Source organism: Alosa sapidissima, chromosome 1 (genome assembly GCF_018492685.1).
Source record: "Alosa sapidissima isolate fAloSap1 chromosome 1, fAloSap1.pri, whole genome shotgun sequence".
In the NCBI taxonomy this organism is placed as follows: domain Eukaryota; kingdom Metazoa; phylum Chordata; class Actinopteri; order Clupeiformes; family Clupeidae; genus Alosa; species Alosa sapidissima.
In genome coordinates, this window is record NC_055957.1 from 29,636,790 (window position 1) to 29,654,832 (window position 18,043).

Sequence of the window (18,043 nt, forward strand, 5' to 3'; positions counted from 1 at the left end):
CTTTCAGTCATTTGTTCATATTAGGAGGGATTTCTCTTCTTTAGATTCCACACATAGAGTACACTGCCCTGTCTGCTTTAACTATGACATGTTGTCATGGAATTCACAGGTGATTTTGGTTTTGGTCAAACCCTGACACTTTCAGGGGTTTTAGTCAAGTCAAGTCAAGTCAAGTCAAGTCTATTTATATAGCGCATTTCATACACAGAGGTCATTCAATGTGCTTTACATAAACAAAAGCAATCAGTAATAACAAATATAGAACAAAGCATAGAATGGCAATATAGTAAAACGGTAAAGATCATAATAATAATTAAAAAAAAACATAAAGCGCACAAAGGGCCTTTTTAATGTCATCCGAAAGTTGGTTCCAGAGCTGAGCCGCATAGCAGCTAAAAGCAGCTAAAAGCAGTTATAACAGTTTTTTCTCCTGAGACCTGAAAGACGAGAATGTGTGTACTGCTGAAGCATGTCTGATTGGTATGTACTGTAGGTCCTGCTCCATTTACTGATTCATACAGTAAACAAGAAGTAGTGCTTTCAAGTCAATTCCGGTGACTTACTGGAAGCCAGTGCAGAGACTTAAGAATTGGAGTAATGTGGTCAGTTCTTTTAGTTTTTGTGAGAATCCTAGCTGCTGCATTTTGTATCACCTGAAGCTGTTTGATAGTCTTTTTGGGAAGGCCTTTGAACCGTCCATTGCAGTAATCAACCCTGCTGGAGATAAATGCATGAATGAGTTTTTCTACATCATGTTTTGACATCAGCCCTCTAAGTTTGGCAATATTTTTGATTTAGTTATCGCTTTCATGTGGCTGTTGAAATTTAGATCACTGTCAATTAATACACCAAGATTGTTAAAAGTATCCTTTGCTTTCAACCCTTTTGTGTCAAGGAGAGTGGTAACCTTTCCTGACCCAGTCTGTCCATTCTTGCAGGGAACATCATGTGCTTGGGTGGGGATGGTGATGGGAGATTAGGGGGGTTTGTGTGGCCTGGGGAGTTTGATTGGATGGGGAGGTGATTGGAAATGAAGGAGGTTGGGGTTGAATATTGATCCAGAGTCTCCATCTGCCTGCTGAGGTTCTGGGAAGTTTGTTGCAGACGCTCCGCTTTCAGCAGGTATTCCAGTAGTGTATTCCATGTTGTTGTGTCTTTGTGGTGGCAAGGAGGTGGGGAGGGGTATTGGTACTGGTGTTGCAACATGACCCTTCCTTTCTAGTAGCCTCTCAGCAGCTTTGATAGGTGCTATCTCCTCATGCTCATTACATCCATTTGTTTGCTGAGATTCCAGGGAGTTTGACACCAGTGAATGACTTCAGCAGCACCCATCTTATCTTGTCCAGTGGACATGGCTGGGCATTGTTGAGCAGGTTGTTGATGTTTCTCCAAGGTCTGCCTTTCAGTGGAAGGGGGGGGGCATATCTCTGTTTCAGCCAGAGTAAAGTGCAGAGTATTTTTGTTTAGCTGATCCTGAGTTGTTGATGCCATCAGCAGTTCCGTCTGTATGGCTACTGAGCGCTTATCAGAGGCTTGGCTCAAGGGTGGCAGAAATGTTGGGTGCAGGAGTGAGAGGTGATAGTTTTCCGGTAAGATCTTGGCCCCAGTCCAACTCAGCTCTGTGCTATTTGGTCTGAAATATTCCCTGCGATTCCAGAAAAGGTTAAAATTGTCAATAAAATTAATCTCAACTGAAAAGCAAGTTTGTTTTTTGTGTCAGACACTAAAGCATTTGGGAAACAACATACAATCATCCTAAACCCCATTTAAAAGTCTCACAGCTGAGTCGTCTAGAATGAGGGTTGTGGGATGAACAGGTGCCGAGTGCTGCTTCTTGCCTGTGCCCATCTTTCTATTGTTGTGGTTTGATCGCTGCCTGCTTTGGGAAATTCCTGTCTTAGGTCCTGGAGGCATTCAAATCTGTTCCATAGTTTTAGGGGCTGTGGGTTTCCCTTAGGACCACAAGCCCTGTAGTAGTCTGTTGATCTGTCTGTATTTCTAATATGAGGTCTGAAGTTAACATCTGAGTACTGGCGTTGAGGTAAGGACAGTTCTTGTATTACGTTTTTTGTTTTTTGGTCTAGCACCTTGCCTGTGCCAAGGCTCTGTATTCACATTTTCCTTTGTGATATCGATGCATTCATCTGCTCTTTTAGCAGTGATATTAGACTGCTGGGTTACATTATCTGCATTTCCAGTTTTTGCTGTACTCACTTCATGAGATGTCTCTCGTAGTTCATCCGTCTTTGATGGAAGGGCATTAATCTTTGATTCCAAAGTAGACATCCTCTGTTCTAGCTCAGTACATTTTCGGCATGATCTCCTGGGTCTCTGGAGACTTGCCGTTCAGTTTTTGCTCATTGACTTGGCTGGCTCATGTAAAGTAAAAAACTAACCACTAAAGTTTCAGATTAGTCAATGCAAAGGCTCACTTAATGAAACTGAAACCCATTTGATTTTATTTATCAGCTTCTCCACCTTCAGAGGGTGAAGCACAGTTGATTGAAATTACAATTGTGATTACAAATCCAATTAAATAGCATAACAGCATAATTATGCACCTGTGGAAACATGCAGTGATACCATAATATGATCCAACAAAGTGTTTGAGACAAACAGTATCAGCATTTTACCAATTTTTTTACAGTTGTCTAACAACATCAGGAGCTTTCAAATGAGAGACAAGTAATAATTTAAAAGGGATATGGCTATTCAGTGCAAAACAAATTACACAAGATTTATTTATATTTATAAAAATGGGTGTCTTTGCCACAAAAACCTTAATTATGCATATCTTACGGCAAAAATACAAATATTTATTGCAGGGCAGACTGTGTACTACCCATAAGTAAGATTTGAAATGCTTCAGATGGGATATTTACTCATGACAGACAGTATACTAATTTTTGACCCTTTTGAAACAAAGCCTGATTGTGAAATTACCCTTAAAACGTACATGCAATATTATTTCAAATGTAAAATGATAAAGAAGAATTATATTTCTATAAAGATTCATCACAGATGACATTTTTTTCCAGCTTTTCCAGAGGGCCATGGCAACGATTAAACCCCTGATGGAAATTGAGGACCTGAGTCGTTCAAGATTTGGTCAGCCAAGCCCCCCCAGGCATGGGCTACAGCTGTTGTTTTGGTTTGCTAGAGAGTATATTATGTTTGACAACAATAACCAGATTGTCATGATATACAATCCAAGGGAGGGGCGCTTTGGCTTCCATCGATTCCAAAACAGAATTGATAATTATCAAGATGGTCGTCTTCTACCCAGTCAGAGCAGCCCATACTATGAAGTTGGTAACTTACACTCACTGGGAGCAAACGACCTACCTCTCTATGTAAGAAAGAATTTCACTCACCACATAGATGGAAGTAATTCTGACCGCCTTATTATTGGCTTGGATTCAAATGGAAAAATCTATAAAGTCTATGTGACACAACATGAGGATCTGAGAAATTTTAGTCATGATCGCACGTACCGGCTCAACGAGAGCCTTCTCTATGAGATTCACAACATTGCTAGTTGTGAGACTTTCTTGGAAGAGGTCATTAAAGGAAAGTCGAAGGCAAAGACGAGACAAAGACCAGATGTCCATATTGATATGGATTCCAACATTAGGTCTACAACACGCAAGAAAGAGAGGTGCTGCACAATTCTTTAAAGAGGCCAATATAATAAAACTTTTGGATTGCTTCATGATTATTTTCTTTTTCAGTCCATGTTGTGAAAGCCATGCCCTGATCATGCTTATTTCTGTTAAAGCCTGAAGTTACTCGTCTTGCAACTGATTTTGCTGTTTTCTTTAATGGTTTTCTCTTTGCTTAACAAATAAAAATAAATTCAGTATATTGAACATTTAAATGTAGCCTAAATATTGTTATGCATGTGATTTTCTTCAATACTTTTGTTAGTCTATTTTTTATTAGTTGTCCTCTTGGTCTATTGTCTTAATAAACTTTTCCCCCCTAATTCCAGAGTTGACCAGGATATGTTTGAATATATTAGTTTTTTCTTCACTTTATTTCTGCAGGTGAATTATCTATAATCTAATTACACTATACGCGGACAACATTTCCTTTTAAGTTGTTCTTTCTGGAAACAAAAAACTTGTGATTATGATGGACAATGTTTAGCTAAACAGAAAAGCGGCCTACTTTCAAATTTTCTGCAGTAGTGCTAAAGCGCAAAAAAGTGCTAAAAGTGCATCTTTTGCAGCAGTTGCAAAACTGATGACACATTTTATAGGTGATTTGCTAGCCTGAGTGAACCAAGACAAACCTGTTGGCAAATTTGAATTTGTTCAGAACCTGCAGAGCAAATTCAAATTTGATGATAAGTTCGTCTGAGTTCACCCAGGCTAATGATTTCCATGATCAGCTGCTCAATATCTGTATCCACATACACCCAAAAGCCATACCCACAGCCATACAGCTTTTGTGGACAATAATTTGAAAGAACATCCTCCAAAATAAACAAAATGATACGTGTAGTTACTGTAGGAAATGGTGATACCGCAGACTATACTATACCTCAGGAAAGCTGTCTGCTGCATGTTAGTGTTACAGTAGGTAATTAGATATTTTACTGATGCCCTGAACTGAAACAAGAGCAAAAAATATAGCTGCAAGCAGCAATGTGGGGGCCTAGCAGTGCGCTAGCAGGAATGGCGTTGCCATGGCATGAGCAAGCACTCACAGAAAGTTTGATGGCAATTGGATAAAGAATGGCTGTGAAATAAGCCTGTTTACTTCATTACAGTGCCCCTAGAGGCCAAATTACAGCAATTTCCAATCACGTTCTCACAATCAAGTACCGAGTCACTGTACCAAGTTTGGCTTTAGTACATCAAAAAGTGTTGCTGAGATAAGAGCTCACTTCATGTATTGCAGCGCCCTCCGCTAAACCCCCAGTGGACCTCTAGATTGAAAAATCGTCAATGCAAGTGAATGTGAGAAAATAATTATTTTCTGGTCCCATTTGAATTGTGCCATGAATGTGAACATATGTTGTCTGTGAATTTTTAATATAATTTTTCATGTTACGAGTTTGACAGTATATTATATGATTCTTCGGCTATCAGTTGTGGAAAAGACATAACGAGAAAGACTACATGTCGCCTGTGATGTGAGCTAGCTCTAATCGCTAACATTAACCGAGATGCTAGTTTTTGTAACGGCAGGAATAAACACACATGGTAACAAAAATATTCGAAACATGTCTAGCTTCACTCAACACATTAACACTATGATACAGTGTGATCGTAAAGTTGTATGGTTCACTGTGTTCAAAGTCGATCTTAATAACCCTCTACATCTCAACCATCTGATGGTTGTTATGGGAAACTAGTTGGCTGTCGTCTAGTGGAAAGTTGTAGTCCACAAAGTGCTCTCACACAAAGTTTAACCGCATCAAACTTCTACCCGCTCAATTGTAGCATTCTTTACACGAAAATTTATATTAAAAATTCACAGACAACATATGTTCACATTCATGGCAAAATTCAAACGGGACCAGAAAATAATTATTTTCTCACATTCATTTGCATTAACGATTTTTCAATCTAGAGGTCCAGCGGGGATAGCGGAAGGGCGGGACTTACCAGCTCTATGGAGGCCAAATGATGCCAATTTCATAGTGCGTCATCACAATCAGGTCCTAAGTCCTTGTACCAAGTTTGGACTTTGTACATCAAAGCGTTGATTAGATATGAACTCACTTCCTGTATTGCAGCGCCCATAGAGGCCAAATGATGCCAATTTCCTAGTGCATCCTAACAATCATTAAACCAAGTCCTTATATCAAGTTTGAATTTTGTACATCAAAGCATTGCTGAGATATGAGCTCACTTTCTGTATTGCAGCACCCCCTATAGAGGCCAAATGATTCCAATTTCCTAGTGCGTCATCACAATCAGTTAACAAGTCCCCCTACCAAGTTTGGACTTCATATATCAAAGCCTTGCTGAGATAAGAGCTCACTTCCTGTTTGGCGGCTTCATCGCCATATTTGATTTGCTGTCATGGGCAAATAAACTTGAAATGTAAAAATCTGACAAGTATCATTTGTGCGGCTCAGTCTGAAGATCATCTCCGCCAAGTTCCGCAAAAATCGGATGAAATTTGTAACCGCTGAAGCTTTTCGTAGAGTTTGTACTAAATCCAAGATGGCGGAGGTCCAATATGCCGGAAAGTGACAGTATAGGGGTCGATGAACTCAGGATGGTCCAAGGACTCAGACGATTGTGAAAATCAGGCAAAAGAGTCAAGGATCCCGCGCATGAACGCATGTCCAACATTGAACTGGTGGTGGCGCTAGAGCGTTCAATGTATATGCATAAAAATTGCTGTGAGTGATTGGAACAGTGTCCTGACTAATGGTATTGAGTTTTGTTATGTTAACTCAAAGCGTCACCGAGATGTTAGTCCACTTCCTGTTTGGCGGCTTCGTCGCCATATTTGATTGGCTGTCACGGGCAAACAAAGTTGAAATTGAAAAATCTGGCAAGTATCGTTTGTGCGGCTCAGTCAGAAGATCATCTCCGCCAAGTTCCATGAAAATCGGATGAAATTTGTGACCGTTGAAACTTTTCGTAGAGTTTGGACTAAATCCAATATGGCGGAGGTTCAATTTGGCGGAAAGTAACGTAATTGAAGTCTAGGGATTCCAACAATGCCTGATTTGTGAAAATCAGATGCACCGTTCAATGGTCACATGCATGAATGCAATCCAGTTTTGACCCATTGGTGATGCTAGAGTGACTCCAATGGCAGAATAATAATAGGAAAAGCTAATAACTCAATGGGTGCATTCACAGCTTCGCTGCTAGACCCCCAATAATAGAAAAAGCTAGTAACTCAATGGGTGCCTTCGCAGCTTTGCTGCTAGGCCCCCAATGACAAGGCAAAAAGTGTAACTTTTCTGACTCAAAACTGACAATAACCTCTTGTGCCAATTGAGTTACAGATACTACCATATGTCTCTCTTTAGGAATCTTAGCCCATTCTTCCATGGGAAATTGTTCCAGCTCATCCAAACTGTGTGATTTTCAAGTATAGACTTTAACCTTGAGCTCCCACCATAGATATTCAATAGGATTGAGATCTGGGCTCAGAGAGAGCCTCCTGGATTTTGGTGTGGTCAAAAAAGTCTAAAATGTGGGTAATTGCTGGAAGACCCACTGGTGACCTAAAACTAGACTGCAGCAGATTTCCTCATTATCTTTCAAAATGTCAAAATAATAATAATTAGTGGCGGTAAGCTCCGGTGGCCTAACTATTTGCTAGTAATGGTGTGTCCCTGTCTATCTGCAATTGTATGTTTGTATTGTTGTATATGTACAGTACTCTCTGTTGCTGTGACAGTTTTGGGTCTTTCAAGAGGGATCTAAAGGCATATCTGTGTAGAAAATAATTTATTTTGAGTTATGGTTTGTAAATTATATGTTATAGTATTTGTTTATTTTCATTGTTTATTTTCATTAGGCTATTGATTGCATTGACGTTATTGTTTATTATTGTTAATTTCTCCTTAATGTAGTCTTACCAACTTGTATTGTTTTATTTGTAAGTCGGACTTTGGACAAAAGCGTTTGCCAAATCCCATAAACATAACCATAACCATAGTATACAAGTAGGGTTGGGCACCGAAAGACGGTTCTAATATGGCACCGGTGCCGACACAAACGATAGTAACTGCATAAGGTCCAATATCGCGGAAATTGACATCATGGGGTGCGTTGAGTTGAGGCTTCATCCAAGGATTCCAAATATACCTAAATGTGTATGGTTGAAACGTTAAGCGCATAGATGTAATGCAAAATTTGACACATTGGTGGCGCTAGAGCACTTGACATGAAACTTAGTGAAATTAATCATATTACTGTACCGAATCAATGTGCCAAATTTCCCAACTTTTTACTGTATGGTTTAATGGCAAATGAGCGTTTCGTTATAATAATAAGAAAACGTAGAATCACTATGGGTTGCCTCGCAGCTTCGCTGCTTGGCCCCCAATGACATCTGTCATTCCCTTTAAAGGATGTTACGCCCAAAACACACCCATGATTAAATATAGCTGCTAAGCAGCAATGAGGGGCCAAGCTGGTTGCAGATACTTGAGCTGCCGAGATGGCAAATAAATTTGACAATGCCAAGGTCTCTACTGCTTCGCCTGCCAATTGCCTAAAGGTCTCTACTGCACCACTTGCCCATTGCCAAGGGTCTCTCAACTGCACTGCACTGCAACTGACATGCATCAGCACTTCCTGTTCCTCTAGCGCCGCCCTAGTGGTCAAACATTACTAAATGTACTGTGCGTCCTCAGGATGTGGTCCCGAGTCTACGTACCAAGTTTGGTGTCGATACAAAAAAGTGTTGCCAATTATAGCGCCCCTTGTGGTCAACGGTGACTAAATGTATTGTGCATCCTCAGGATGTGGTCCCAAGTCTAAGTACCAAGTTTGGTGTCGATACGAGAAAGTGTTGTTAATTATAGCACCCCTTGTGGTCAACGGTGACTAAATTTATTGTGCGTCCTCAGGATGTGGTCCCGAGTCTACGTATCAAGTTTGATGTCGATACGAGTAAGTGTTGCTAATTATAGCGCCCCTTGTGGTCAACAGTCACTAAATTTATTGTGCGTCCTCAGGATGTGGTCCCGAGTCCATTAACCAAGTTTGCTTTCGATACCTGAAAGCCTTGCCGAGATATTAGCTCATTTCCTATAACTTTAGCGCCCCCTAGTGGTCGAAAGTCAAAAGATTTTTTTTCATGTCCTCAGGATGGTGTCACAAGTCCATGTACAAAGTTTGGTGTCGATACAAGAAAGTGTTGTGAATTATCGCGCCCCTTGTGGTCATCGGTCACTTAATTTATTGTGCATCCTTAGGTTGTGGCCACGACTCCACGTACCAAGTTTGAGGTTGATACGAGAAAGTATTGCTAATTATAGCGCCCCTAGTGGTCAAAGTACAACAAATGTATTGTGTGTCCTCAGGATGCGGTCCCAAGTCCATGTACCAAGTTTGGTTTTGATACGTGAAAGCGTTGCTGAGATAGGAGCTAACTTCCTGTAACTCTAGCGCCCCCCTAGTGGTCGAAGGTCACCAAATTGATTGTGTGTCCTCAGAATGGGGTCCGAAGTCCATATACCAAGTTTGGTTTTGATATGTGAAAGTGTTGCTGAGATATGAGCCTACTTCCTGTGATTATAGCGCCCCCATAGTAGTCAAAAGCCACCAAATTTATTGAGCCTTCTCCTAATTGGATCCTGAGCCCATGTACCGAGTTTGGGTTTGATACGTGAAAGCTTGGCTGAGATAACAGTTCACTTCCTGTTTGGCGGCTTTGCCGCCAATTTCGATTGGTCGTCACGGGCGACCTGTTTTGAATATAGGTCCAAAAAGCAATGGGTTTGTGAGGCATGGTCTGAAGATCATCTTTGCCAAGATTCAAGAAAATTGAATGAAATGTGTGACCTGTGAAAACTTTTAAGTGTTTTTGATGAAACCCAATATGGCGGTCCAATCAATTATGTTAATGTCAAAAGTTGATATGTGTCAGCCTAAGGACCTCCCAAAGTATTAACAGAGATCACTAATATGTTTTAATTTGAAACACATCACCCCATACAGGCCAAAATGTAGTTTTGCTAATTATAGCGCTCAACATATCAATTTATTGAGCCTCCTCCTAATTGGGCCCTGAGACCCTATACTGAGTTTGGTGTTGATACGCGAAAGCCTTGGTGATATCACTTCACTTCCTGTTTGACGGCTTTGCCGCCAAACTTGATTGGTCACGACAGGCGATGGGTTTTGAATATGGCTCCAAAAAGCAATGCATTTGTGAGTCATGGTCTGACGATCATCTGCGCCAAGTTTCGTCAAAATCGGACAAACTTTATGACCTTTGATGCCTTTTAAGTGTTTTTGATTAAATCCAATATGGCGGAAGATCCAACATGGAAATTGACGTCATGGGGGGCGTTGAGTTCGGCCTCATCCAAGGATTCCAAGTATACCTCAATTTGTATGGTTGAAACGTTAAGCGCATAGATGTAATGCAAGATCTGACACATTGGGGGCGCTAGAGCACTTGACATGAAACTTAGTGAAATTAATCATATGACTATACCGAATCAATGTGCCAAATTTCCCCACTTTTTACTGTATGGTTCAATGGCAAATAAGCGTTTCGTCATAATAATAATAAGAACACATACATGTAGAAACACTATGGGTTGCCTCGCAGCTTCGCTGCTTGGCCCCCAATTACAGTAAGAAACATAAGAGCCGCCTTTTTGCACTAGGCGCCTGACGTTTCATAACAAAACTACCTAAATGTATGAGCTATTTGCCAGTGACCATGCATTTTAGATCGCTATAGATAGAGCCCTAAATGTACTTGTTTGTCTTGTGTCAACCTGCCGGCAGCTTAAAATAAATACTTTTTTTTTGTACTGGAACCTTCTTGTCCTGGTGACTATCTCTACCTCTCTCAACACCCTACTTCACAATTGTTTACCCCTTTGTAACATCATCCAACCTTCCATCTTCATGTTGACTAGGCTGAGGGGTTAATGGGATGGTTCTGTCACCAGTTAATATATAGTGTAGTATCAATCCTTGGGTTCTACTACTTACCACTAATGTTTCTTTGCCTGTATTATAAGTAATTGATTGTACAAGTCTCTTTTTTCCATTGTAACATGACCCTGTGTGACTTTTTGAGGGATTCTTGGGATTTCCCAAGGCCTATATGTGCTACACACCCAGTTACGCCCCTATAGTACATGGAATGCAGTTTCGCTTCCTCTGTAGTGTATTTACATATATTAGGAAACGAAAGCTTTAAAGAAAGGTACACAGTAAACGTAGTAAGTAGCTTAGATTACAGTAATGAGATCGTCTACCTCCACAAGCAGCTGAAGGTATGTGTTTTGTTTTTTCATTGAAAGAATTGATATGAAGAAATGATTTCATGACTTCCAATAGTAATAATAGTAATTAGGTGAGCTTTTATCCTGTCAGCTTGTGGGGAAACTTCCAAGAGGGTGTTGGTACAATGTGTCTGAATATAGCATATTGAGAGCTGCTGTTTCATTATTAGATGCAATGCCGTAATTTGAAACTGTTTATACATGCAATATTATTTTAAATGTAAAATTATAAAGGTGAATTATTTTACTTTTTAAGATTCATCACATACATATTTTTCTAGTTACCTCCAGAGGGCCATGGAAACGATTAAAGTCCTGAAAACAATTGAAGACCTGAAACATTCAGGATTTGGTCGGCCAAAGCCCAGGCATGGGCTACAGCTGTTGTTCTGGTTTGCTAAAGAGTACATTAGGTTTGACAACAACAAGCAGATTGTCATGAGATACAATCCAAAAGAGGGGAGCTTTGGCTTCCATGAATTCCAAAACAGAATTGATAATATTCAAGATGGTCGACTTCTACCCAATCAGGGCAGCCCATACTATGAAGTGGGTAACTTACGCGCAGCTGGAGCAAATTACCTATCTCACTATGTCAGAGAGAATTTCACACACCACATAGATTCAAGTAACTGTGACCGCCTTATTATTGGCTTGGATTCAAATGGGAAAAAAGTGTATGTGACACAGCATGAGAGTCTGAGAGATTTTAGTCATGATCACACTTACCAGGTCAGCGATAGCCTTCTAAGATTCACAACATCTCTAGCTGCGAGACTTTCATGGAACAGGTCCAAAGACCAGAGGTCCATATTGATATGGATCCCAACATTTTGACTACACAAAAGAGAGACATGCTGCACAATCAGGGCCGGCCCGAGGCATAAGCGAACTAAGCGGCTGCCCCAATCGAGTTTCTTTCTTTTTTTTTTTTTACATAATAAATAACGTAAACAAGTGACATCAATGAATGAATAAATGAAACAATTCATAATTCAAAACAAGAAAATTCTGATTTCATGATCAATACAGTGCCTGCCTACCTCTACTGTGTCTGCCAGCCTTTGAGTCACACGATTAAACTAGACACCTCGGGTGCATAGACAATTCGTGCAGACACTGCATCAAGTTCAAAAATCGGAAGAGACGGTAATGTTAAGAAAAGTCACAAAAAAGGAAGTATCCCTCTGGTGCCGAAAACAGAAAGAAGAAAATGACAGAGGAGAAAAACGAGCAAGATACAGGTATGTTTGCATGTTTTGTGCTTGAGGTAGCTAGCTAGCTGTCATGATCTAATATAAGCCATCACCAGAGCTAAATCCCCGCCATCAACAGAGAAATGTCTCACATTAATATATATTTATCTAGGTGTATTTCAGATGTCAAGGATATTGGGATTGTTTTGGATGTTCAATCAAGCATGTACCCTAGCCATAGGTGGGCTTATGTTGTAAATTAAAGTTAGCTAGCTGACTGAAGTGGACATTAGCACTACAGTAGCTACATGAAAACGTAGCTGAAGGCAAATTTACCACAGAGGGATTGTTTCTGATTTCGCACCTGAAAGTGTTGATAGTTTATTACTGTTCTATAATATGTGACATAGTAGCAGGCTAAGTCTGATAGCAACAGCAGGCTAAGCCTAGGCTCCCAGTCCCAACCCCAACCCACTGACTAGCGCGACTCTTGGCATCGGTAACGTTCCAGCTTCATAGGCAAAGTTTGAACAGTACGTGCGCTCTGCTCTAAGATCTTTGGAGAGAGATGGTAGTGTTTGAGAAAATATACCATGTTGGGTGGGGAGACTTCTGTGATGGAAATAGACTTACATTTGAATAAGATAGTGGCAAGTGATGTAGCGGTGCTACCCTAATATTTAGGCTGCAGTAGATCACCATGTTAAGCGTTCACCACTGCAATTAAGTATACTTTTGATTATGCCTCATTTGCCAATAGAATATGAATTGTTACATGTGGAATTGCTTGTTGATGAGTGTAAGTAATGATAGCAAAATAAACTCATTCTGCTCGATCAAATATGCACTTATGCAATATTTTTTTTTTTCAGAGACACTGTTGAAGTACTTTGGAGCACATCTCTACCTAATTCTACCTCATCAAGTGTCTGCCTCCATGGCTGATGACACAGAAGGTGAGGTTTTCTTGATGGCAAATGGTTACATAGTATGACACATATTAATATGACATGACACATTTAACATAGTTTTTGTTTTATTTATTTATGTATTTATTTAATCATTGCAGGTTCGTCCACTGCAGAGTTGCAGATACCTGAAAGCCAGGAGCAAAGTAGGAATAAGTATTTATTTTTTTTGGGACATTTTATTTTTGATTATTAATGTTTGTCTATTTTGGTTTTATTTTGTAGTTGAAGATTGCTCATTTAATGCACATTTGCGGATTTGTTCTGCAAATCTGTTGAAAAACAAGTCATTAAACAGATTTTACAACAAATACAAATGCTGTTGTATTTTGTTATTTGTCAATTCAACTTCAGTAAACCACCCTTAGTGCTTCACTTTGAATATGAATGTTTCAAATAAATCTGTGATTTTAGTACCCTCTAAGATTAAAAGGTGACAGGGTTGGTGTAAATAACAATACATTGGTTTACCTAGCACATGGGGCCAGAAGTCTAGAGTGGAGCCCCAAAACATTTTTGGCATGTGAGCAAGGATGGATTACTGAATGAGCCTACCGAGTCCTTATGCATCTGTGTCCAGGGGGACAGTAGTTCATAATCAGTCACTGTATTAATACATAACCTCACTGTATTAATTTATAATTATATAGTGTGTGAAGTTGTCAATTATCGCCAAGCACAGGTGACTCTGCGTTGTGGAAGGGGGCCCCCAAATCAAATTCTGCTTAGGGCCCCCAAAAGGCTCGGGCCGGCACTGTGCACAATTCTTTAAATAGGCCTACATGGTAAATCTTCAGGACTGCTTCATGATTGGGGGCCTAGTAACGAAGCTGCAGGACCCCATTGTGTTTCTATGTTTTCTTCTCATTAATATTATTAAAAATATTTTTTTTCAGTCCATGTTGTGAAAGCCATGTCCTGATCGTGCTTATTTCTATAAAAGCCTGAAGTTACTAATCTTGCAACTGATTTTGCTGTTTATTTTCTTTTATGTTTTTCTCTTTGCTAAACATCTTCAACTATGCTTAAATGTATATGTTTAATCATTGTTGTTTTTATTTCTTTGTTTTTCTTGGTTAGTTTACATGTTACATGTCTGTTAAACTTCTGTCCTTAATCAAAGACATGTTGCCTTGCCGTTATTTCTATGGATTTTAAAGTATAATTATACAGAGTGTTTTCACCTTGTATTAATGTTTACAAACATAATCGAACATTTCAGGTAAAATGGTTAAAAGGCAAAGTAACAGAAATGTTCAGCTGTGCTATTCTCCATGGCCTATCACCAAATTGCTTCCTTGAAACTCCTTTTTTCTGGTTAAACCTTTCACATTCCTATGCATGCAAACTATGAGAACACTCTATCTATGTGTGTGTTTTCATTATTGGTGTATGTTTAACATTTACTTTTACTCATTGTAGTAATCATGGTCATCATGGTGTCAGTGGATTATAAATTCAGTATACCTGAACATTTAAATGTGGCCTAGATATTGTTACCCTAGTATTTTCTTCATTTATTTTCTATTTCTTGTTATTTGTCCTATTATTTTAATGAAGTCCTCTTGAAAACTGGCTATCAAAGTTTTTTCACCACACCTGCACAGTGCGCAATTCCTACTGCATGCACTGCTTGTGTGCCTGTATAGAGGTAATTATTTAAAATAATCTGCAACTGCTGATTACATGTCAGTTGTAGGCATTAATGGTATGAAGTAAAATACACACAAGAAGAATAAAAAGACACCTGAGTAGTCCCCTACCCCTCCTTTTGGCCGGCGGACTCCATATTTGATCTGGCCCTGTTGCGGCCCGTATCCATCTTAGTTGTGCCTGATCTGGCCCGGAGGTTTTAGTCGACCGCTGTGTTGTCTCCTCGTGCCGATACACCCATCCTCTACAATCTAATTAACCTCCCAGGTCACCACCATGATGTGCTGCTCTTAATAAACTTAATTATGGACGCTAGAATTATGTTCTCTCTTCCAGGTCCTCCACATCTCCCCCCAACCTTATCACATAATGATGAGATTAGGCGTGTTGAAACAACAAAAAGGCCAATGCAATTATGTTTTCCTAGAACAGTGGCTGGCTATGTAGATGGAGCTAATTAATTTGGGATATAGCATGTTTGCTGCTTAAAAGGGTCCATTCTTGCATATTTAACTAGTATTGTGTAGATAGGGAGAGGTAAAGCCCTGTTTCACCTGGAAAACCCAGAAACATAGTGGCAATCACCTCTGTGGTCCTCACGGAATTACTTTCAATATTTTACATACTCATTACATACATACTGGAAAATCATTAAATCAACTGGCTTGGATCTTTGTTGACAATGTGCAACTGATTTGTATCTTTGATTGAAACTCACTTCATGAGAACAGATCCATAGCCCAACATAATGCCACCATTCTAAGTGGTTGTGTAAAATGAAGACAAAGAGATGTGTTTGGATATTGCTTAGGTGGCCATCACCTGTAATGAAGTCTCTTTATGTTTCACATATCTAACTTGACAAGCAACCTTGACTGACCAACTGGAGGAACAATGGATGTTACATGCTATGGGTGTTGATGTTATTTATATTATATCTTATGAAACATTTGACTTTTCATCACACACACACGCACGAGCACACACACAAACACACACGCAGAGAGTGAATGATGATGAGAAAGACCCAGTATTCACTCATTCTAAGGAAAGTCTTTATTGGTCAATGTACAGAAAGTGCTGCAGTGACCACTGAAAGAAAAAAAAAAACTTTACAAAACAAAACAAATAAACATATAAAAGAATAGTCTGACATGGTCTTAAAGGTCTGTTTTTTGTTTTGTTTTTTTTTCCCCCTTCATCAACACGTGGCAAAAAGTTCTACAGAGACAGAGGGGAGTGGTCGGGTTGAGGGGTGTCTCACAATAATGACATCACAAGCACAGGTTTTAGAGGGGGGTCAATGGCGTAATGGTACATTCTAACCACTGCTACAGACATTACATGTAACCAAATGCACAGATTCAAAATGCAGTTGCAAAATCCGAGGGTAAGATTAAGAAAGAACAAGCAATTTTTCAGTTACAGAAAGCCCCTGACACTATCTCATTTCGCTTGTCAGTAAAAGCCCATGTATAGTCCAGGATACAAGTCACCCGACAAAAAATGATGTAAAAGAGACCATTAAAAAAAATGTGAAGGCCGCAGAAAAAAAATATTGAATGAAAATTAGATTTGATGGACATTTTCCCTTAATGTTTTAGCATCTAATGCAGCTACCTGTGCCGATTGTAAATTCATAAATATTGGGTTGTCTTTTCCATGTGAAATGATATGATATTAAAGTTTGAAGACAATGTACCATTCAAAATGGCTTTGTCAACCTTCCATGGCAAATATGACTTTAACTAGCTGTTAGCTAAGTAGCTGAGTTGCCATTGAAAATAAATTATTCTTTCTGTGCTAGTTTGTTATCATCAACAGATTGTGAACGCTCTTCGAGTGTTGAGCCGTTGCCACAGCTCTTCATTTCAGTCAAGCGACACCTGTTACCTGGACTATGAACTCACCTAATGTTCCCCTCCCCTGTGTATGGGCCAACAAGACAAGGGGCCAGCTCTGGGGCAGAGCAAGGCCGGCATCTGAGTTACTCCGTTAAACAGCGCTTTCACCTCTGGTCAAACACCCACTTCCCTAGACTTAGGTAGTGCAATAAGTAGTTTTTGTTGTGAAAAAATGAAAATGCTTCAGAACTTCCTGTTTAAGGACATGAAATAAAAAAACATAAACAGCCCACCCCAATTATCACACAGTGCAATCTGTTATAGCCATTTTAACATGCCTTTGTTTAGACTTGACGGGCCAACAAAATACTCAAGGTTTAGAATTTCTCACAACAAAAAACACTGACTGCACCTTTAAATCCCTGTTAGGATTCCATGTAAAGTGATGATGGGTGTTCTCTCTGGGATATTCCAAAGAGTGAGGAACTTGAAGGGTGGACTTGAATTGCCCCATCCCCATTTTTATATTTTAGCTTAACCAGCGGTTTAACCTGCGGCCACTGGTGGAGTAGACACCTCTCATCTCTCCAGAGGACAAAGGGACACCTGAACATCCTGAAGGCAGGGGAGGGGGGTTGGGGTGGAGATGGGGGGGCGGGGGGGGGGGGGGGGTGGAGTATCGAGTATCAGCCGTCAGATGGATGGAGGTTTGGTCCGGATGAGGACCTCATTGGGGTCAGAGTTGGCTGCTGTCAGAGTAAGGACACGGGACAAAAGTCAACGGCAAACATGGAGAGAGAGAGAGAGAGAGAGAGAGAGAGAGAGAGAGAGAGAGAAACCAAACCAGACGGGCAGTTCTCAGAGGCAAGCAAGAGTGGACACGACCAGACGGACCAGAGGTTGAGCAGGACGAGGTGTGTGTGTAAGGGTGAGGGAGGGGTTGGGGGTGACAGTTCATCTACTAGTCTCTACTGCTATATACAGAAGACAGGCATAGAAAATGTACACTTTCTCTCCCTCCTCTTCATAGCTAACGACATTTCAAAAACAAAGAGGAACTAAAAGAAAAAAAGAGAAAGAAATAAAAAGAGGAGCCTATCAAAAGGAGATTGGAAAGATTTTTTTTTTTGTACTTTGAAATAATGTTTTTTATCTCTATATCTCTGTTAACAATGTGTCAATCAAAATCTCTCTGAATATCTGACATAAACATATTCTCCTAGATTTCAAATGAAAAAAATATCATCAATATCATATATATTTCATTGCAAAAAACAACTTTTAAGGTATTTAACATTGCATATAAATGCAATATTTTTGTGTTATTTTGGCAAAGGAAAAAAAGAAAAAAGAAAAACTTTTAACGGTGAATGCATTGCCATGTGGGGTCAAGCTATCTCACCTTAAAAGTGAACATAATGTTCAATC

The 18,043-nt window shown here is 39.8% G+C and overlaps 1 long non-coding RNA gene across 1 annotated transcript; it reads right to left on the bottom strand.

The window, feature by feature from the left end:
* Window positions 1–14,176: 14,176 nt before the first annotated feature.
* LOC121714794 lies at window positions 14,177–15,357 on the bottom strand. Its single transcript, XR_006033440.1, has 2 exons — window positions 14,303–15,357; window positions 14,177–14,225 (listed from the first exon to the last, which is right to left on the bottom strand). It is a non-coding gene; the product is annotated as an uncharacterized LOC121714794 (long non-coding RNA).
* Window positions 15,358–18,043: the final 2,686 nt, after the last annotated feature.